The sequence below is a fragment of the Pinus tabuliformis genome, chromosome X (genome assembly GCF_031772625.1).
Source record: "Pinus tabuliformis cultivar Carrire ecotype Pingquan chromosome X, CPIR1, whole genome shotgun sequence".
Classification (NCBI taxonomy): domain Eukaryota; kingdom Viridiplantae; phylum Streptophyta; class Pinopsida; order Pinales; family Pinaceae; genus Pinus; species Pinus tabuliformis.
In genome coordinates this window covers 1284505260-1284512207 of record NC_142308.1, presented here as the reverse complement: position 1 = coordinate 1284512207, position 6948 = coordinate 1284505260, and positions in this window count along the sequence as shown.

Below are 6948 nucleotides of genomic sequence, written 5' to 3'. Positions count from 1 at the left end.
AAGTAGAATATTGGAGATTATATTCTCCATTGTTGTGATAAAGAGTGGAACAGGAGTGACAGAGCCCAATAGAAGATAGGGGGATAGAGTGAGTTGACATATTTGGGTGTATAGAAATTTCCATCCCTTGGAGAGGATGGAGCATCAAATTGCCTCTTTTACTAGAATTTTGGAAAGGATAAGTCAAAGCAGAGCATATGGTAGCATGGAAATTATGTGTGAAGTAGGAGGCATAATGATGCACTACAAGGAAATGGTGAGTATAATAAAAATTACACATAGATAAGTGCACGCCAAATTTAATTGATACCCTCCTAAATAGATATTCTATGTGAAACTCCAAATGTAATTATGTGGAGGAAGGAGGATGGAGTCCTTGAGTGTGATTTGCGCAATGGCAGGAGTTTTCTTGGTGCCCTTTTCTTCAAGTTTATCTTTAAATGAGTTTGAAATTTCATAGAAAAAAGCTGGCCCGACCCATTTCTGAAACGAATTAAATGGCTTGGTAGAGGCCAATTGACAACAAATCTCATATGCAATTTTCTCATTGACGAGATATTTTTAAATGGGGATATCTGAAGGTTGGTATGGACTGTTCTAGCCTATTTTTATTGTTTTGTGTCGAGTTGATAGAAACTTTCCCTGGTTCATCATTAGTGCAATTTTTCAAAACATGATTTTTCTCTCTCAGGTTGATTTTTTTTAAAAGGGGATGCATTTGGAATCTAATATTCCTGCATTTCCCAGTGGTGACATTTATTAAGTTGAGGGTAGGTGAGATCGCTAGACATGTGTCTCATCCACTGACATGTGTCTCATCAACTTAATTTACAAATATGAAGCTCATATCTTTCTTGGATTCTATTCAACCAATTGCATTAATGTTATAGTTTCCTACACATTATTTCTGACTCTGCCTTTTCTGCTCTTTATCATTGTTTTTTTATATTCAGCCTCGACAGTTAGATCAATTGGTCAATTTCTTATTGCTAAAGCACCTTGCTGATGGGAGGTCATAGAGTCAATTCTCCTTGATGCTCTCAAGGTTAATTAGCCGAGGATTTGGTTGAGAGAAGCAAAATAACCTCACTTCCAACCAACAATATCTAGTCATTTATCATTTACTTAGCATATAGAACAACATAAAAAGTATGAGCATAATGAAGGATTGTACCAGTCAAGAAGTCAATAACATTCATACATGTTCATGGGCCCATACCAAACATTTGCATTCATACAACATTTCAAATCATAGATTAACACAAAGTTGCATTAACTTATCTGAGTATGTTAAGATGGTTGGCAAATAAAGGAGGGACTTCCACTCTCCACCCAACCATAGGTCAACTACATTGCAATATTCTTACAGTTGACCACCCTGAGACATATCCAAACTTTGAGGGATGCATGCTTAGGGATACTTCACACCAAGGCTTGGTATAGACTCTAAGAGATGGAGTCCACTGTCTGAGTTTAGAGTAAGCACCATAGTGACTAACTCACTCCTTTGAGTTTAATCATAGGGATTCACCGAAGGTCTAGATGAAGTATTGCTTAGTCCAGGATGTTGAATCCACTATGAAAGTGATTTCTCTGTTGTCTTTTCACATAAATAACCATAGTGATCTATAGTCCATTGTTCAGGTGGTTAACAACTCTCTAGCAATCACCATAGTGACTTAGATTACCCTGTCCAGGTGGTTAAAAATTATATGGCAAGCACCATGGTGATTCAATCATCCATTGAGCTCCCACTGGCCATTCAATATTAAACAAACCAAGTGCAATGGCCTCAAGCACAACAATATAGGGGATAACACCCCAGTTTTCTGAGCACAAGCCTAGTCACAAACTCCAACTCTACTCTATGCACTCCCAACTCAATATCCTCTAGGGAATTTTCTCCTACGACCAATGTTTTTCATTGTTGTGTACTAAGTTTTTCACCAATTCCCTCCCACTTCTTCCCCCATCTCCTTCTGTTTCCTTTCCCATTGACTCCCCATATTTCTTCTCAAGACCATGTATCCCCAACCTTGATCCAAGAGGGGAAGTAGGAATGAGCATGGATCTCTACCCATTGTGCTATCCCATCTCTTCAATTTTTGTCAGTGTTGATGGTTGAGTGGTCAAGCAGGGTGTTGGGAATTTAATGCAATTGGGTATGGGTTGCAAACAATCAAGGCGACTGACCATGGGTTTGCTCATGACATGAAACAAGCCCTCCCCCTCAGACTATGGATTTGTTTGTTTGTTCATTCAAGCCTGTCATTAAATTTACATTCATTCTTCCACTGATCACATAGTTTTTTTCAACCATTTGTGGCTCTTAAGCTAGCAATACAACCTCTGGGTTCTACGACCCATCGTCCTCTCCATAAACGAGGTCACAACTGGGGTGATTTGAACCTTGGATCTCTCAGTTTTCACATATTTCACATTACTTTGATCACCAATTTAGCTGCCCCCTGGGATTTTTCTTTCTTCTTTTTAATATAAATATTTTTTTATTATTTTTTAATATAATGATGTGTAACCCTAACTTAATTTATCTTGATAAAATTTCCTCATATTAAATTGTAAAACATCTTTGAGACAATTCAAAAAACAAAAAACTTAATAAAAGAATTGCTTGTAATTTTAAATATAAAATTGTGATTCTAAAATATCACATTGAATCATCATTATTTTAATCACTAAATTAACTTTTTAATGCAACATAGATATATATATCTATATCTATATCTATATATATATATATATATATATATATATATATATATATATATATATATATATATATATATATATATATATATATATATATATATAGATATATATATATTAAAGTTGTAAACCAGGCATAAGAGCAAACGACTAAGTTGTGTTCATGATGTAAAGGTAACTGGTTCAAAACTCTGTGGGGGAAAATCCAATTTGGTTTGCGCCACGCAGAGTGAAATCCCCAAGTGATTTTTACAACTTAGATGCCCTTAAGTCACAACTACTCAAGTGGGAGTTATACATGCTAGTCATCTCAAGACTCACATAAATTAGCGAAAAGAAAAAAAATATTTTAATAAAATTGTTTTATTGTTTTTTCTATTTTAATAGAAACATTTTTTTAATATAAACTATATAAATTTATCTTACATGACAACACCTTCCTCATTAAACTTACAAAAAAATGTAAGCAGCAAATAGTATCGAAACTTAATCTTGATATGTCAATGCTCTACCCGAATACAAAGGAACGACCCTTAGGTGGAGTGCAGAGTCCTAAGCATTTTAGTTTGCCTGGCGAAGGAAGGATAAAACTAAGTTTTGATGGGGCCTCGAAAGGTAACCCCGGCCAAGCAGGTCTGGGCGGTATTTTTCGAGATAGCAGTGGGGCTACAAGATGGATATATGCGGATTTTGGAGGCGATATGACGAACAATGAGGCGGAGCTGTGGGCAGTTTTCCAAGGATTACGCATTGCGGTTAGAAATGGATATTCGAATTTGGAGATTGTGGGCGACTCAAGGATTGTGATTGACATGTTGAGGAAATTACGGGATGGTAAGTGTTGGGACCATGTTGCAAGCAGTTGGAGGACTGCAGGCATAATAAAAGACATCGAAGGATTGCTGCGGGGAATTGAATACACTATTATTTACCATGTTTTACGCGATGGCAACAGGGCAGCGGACCTTATGGCGAATTGGGGAAGCGGAGGAGGCGATAGGCGGATCGATAGTAGCTGGAGGTTAGTAAAGGATGATCCGTGGTGGGCAGAGTTAACCGATATATTAAACCGGGATCTACATGATGCGACGGTGCCAGCGGGGAATCCATAACTACTTACGAATTATGGCGAGCAGGGACACATGTACTATAGCTCATGATGATGGGAAGAGTATGCAGGTTCGCGCGGATGGCATTAACATTCAGCTCGCTTGGAGTCATAACCACAACGCCCCATTGATCATTCCAAGGAGAGATTGGGACTGGGTATCGAGGATGAGAGGACACTCTGTCAGACTGATGGAGATTGAATCCATTTATGTTAATACATATGGAACGCGGAGTAATGACGATTTTAAGAGGCATCGACACTATAGGAACCCAAGGTGGCGGATTGGCAATGCATTCAGACTTGCATGCATGCGATTGAGTTTGAGTTGGGGATTAATTGGGAATTGTTGGGCAGGGAAGAGTAGTCAGAGGATTTCGGTGATAGCAGAGGAAGAGGAAATGGCGGAGGGTCAAGACAGGGATGTAGGACGCTGGACGAGGAGTAAGGAGGTCAGTCGGGAGGCGAAGGGTAAGAACCAGGTAGCGGAGACCATTCGGAAGATTATGCTTGACATTTCAGATGATTCAGAAACTGAGTTTGACATAAGGGATTACCTGGTGGATGATGAATCCCGGCGTGGACAAGACGGTCTTGATAAGCGGGGAAAAGGGCAGAGGAATGCGACCGATGACCGGGAGGAAGAACAGGAGTCTGAGGAAGAGGGGGAGAGACCAGTGGGTGGCCGACGAGGGCAGAGACGGGGAGGACGCGGGCAGAAGAAGGAAGGCGCCTGTCAGCGGGGCAGAGGGAGTTTCAGTGGCAGAGGAGGCAGAGGGGGCAGGCCAGTAAGAGTTCAGATGGAGAAAGAAATGGGAAGTGAGGCTAGAGGGAGGAAACGTGGTAAGAGGGATATGAAAAAGAAACTGCAGGAGGCAGAAGAGGCTTATCACCAGCATACTCATCCAAACATTCGAAGAATTATTGAACATTGGGAAGAGGAAGCATTGCAGGAACAATCAGGGTCAGAACTGGAGGATTGGGAGGTATATCTTCCTGACCCAGGACATACCAGAGGCAGGATGACATTATATAAACAATCTTTTCATGTCTATTGGGGCATGAAACGATTATTAGCTAAAGCACTTGAACAGGTAGCCCTGGAAATGGTAGAAATGGCTCAGGGTATACCTGTCATGAAGAAAGAGCTGAAAAATCTTCAAGTCACCTTAATGATGCAAGATAGGAAGATGGATGAGATCCTGAAGTTTCTTCAAGCCAGTGGTATGGGTGTTAAGACAGAGAATGAGGCAAATCTGGAGACTCGGACCTAGTAGCAGATGGAGCAGCTGAAAAGAGGTTTTTTGCTTTTAGTTTGTTGTAGATATACTAGTTTTGCATGACTCAAATCATATTCTGTTTCACTGTAGGAAAGGTAGATGAATATGTAATATGGGAACAAAGACTGATGGGTTTCTATTTTTGGATAACGGGATATATAGCATGGGTAGAAAGACTGATGGTATTTTATTTTTGGATGGCTGTTAAGAACCTCAGGTGGTCAAGAAACCCGGTTTCCCTTCGGGGCGGGTTGAGACCGGCCCATATGATTATGTGTATGTTTCTTATTTTATGGTAATAGAAATGATGAATCTCGCCTTTGCTTACAAAAAAAAAAAAAAAAATTAAATTTTACCTAAATCATATTAAAATATTAATGTTCTTTCCTGATTAACAATTGAACTACCAATGATCTAAATATTTAAGAAAAATGGTAGAATTCACAAAATAAATTCATTCCATTGATTAAATATAGGATAGAGATCATGGAAAACTAATATAAATTCTTCATGTTGTTATAAGATTTTTTCTATTGTGTTTGTAATTTTCACGCTAAAATATATTATTCAATCAAAACACAATACTTCTCAATTTTATAAATAATTCAAATATAAATTTGATATCTAAATATGATTTTATATATTTCTATATTTAAAAAAATGAAAAATCAATCTAAAGAATTAAAACTCAAATTTTATACACTTTTATATTAAAAACTAGTTGAATAATCTTTAATACAAATAGTTGAAATAAAATAATTTAAAAAGATAAATAAATAAACAAATAATAAAATAGTATTAATTCTTTTTTAAGATAGAGAGCTCCCAATTTTTTTTATTTATTTCACTGTTTGAGGATGCCCAAGGCCACATGGCATATCCTCATTCACAACACTTTTCTCTAAATATATAGAAAATGCCTCAAATTATGTGCCCTCAACCCCAAAAACCTTTGCAAAGATGAAATATCCCTCCAAAATATGTAAAATTTAATATTTGAATGGGGATAGTGTCCACATGGTAGCCCTCCTAAGTTAGTGATCCTCATTAAGTGTGTAATCATCCATGATGCAAGTGTCATTTGGTGACCTTGGTCCACAAGAAAGCTCCTCGAAGTTAGCATTCCTTCCTTTTCTCCTATGCTCTACTTTGTGGTGCTAGAGGGCATCATGAAGCCACTAGTAGGCTCCTCAGAGGCTCCCAAGGTTGAGGACTCCTCTAGAATGTGTTTCTTGCTATATAAATGAGCCTTTAGGTCCTCTAAGACCCCCTTTAATGCTAGCATTTTTTATGAAAGACTCATTCAACGGGTGGCAAGTGTAGAAAGAAGATGCAAGTCCACAAGGAAGCTCTCCAAGGTGAGGGCCCCTCCTTTATGCACATTTTGGTTTTATCTTGGGATACATGCATCATGTGAGACTCATATCTTCCATAAGGTCCATGAAGGCACCAAATGTCACAACTCCTCACCAATGGTGCTTTCTAATGCTCATTCCATCTACCACCAACTAAGTGTTGACCTTCCACTATCTTGATGTAGCTATGAGTGAGGAATGCAAGCCTGCATGAGTTAAGATCAACCCAAAAAGTGTTCTCAAAGTCACTGCTCATAACTTCTAATTGTATCAACATCCTACAAGGTTCACATCTCCTTTGTATTGCATGCTAACCCTTTCAACCTTCTTAAAGTAGAAAAAGAGCCATAACCATACACTTTCAAGTCATAACAGGTAGGAAATGACTTATATGGTCCCTAAAGAGAAAACAATATTTACCTCTGATTCCATAGTGGACACAACACCAAAAGATAATAGTGACCCCCTACACTAGGCT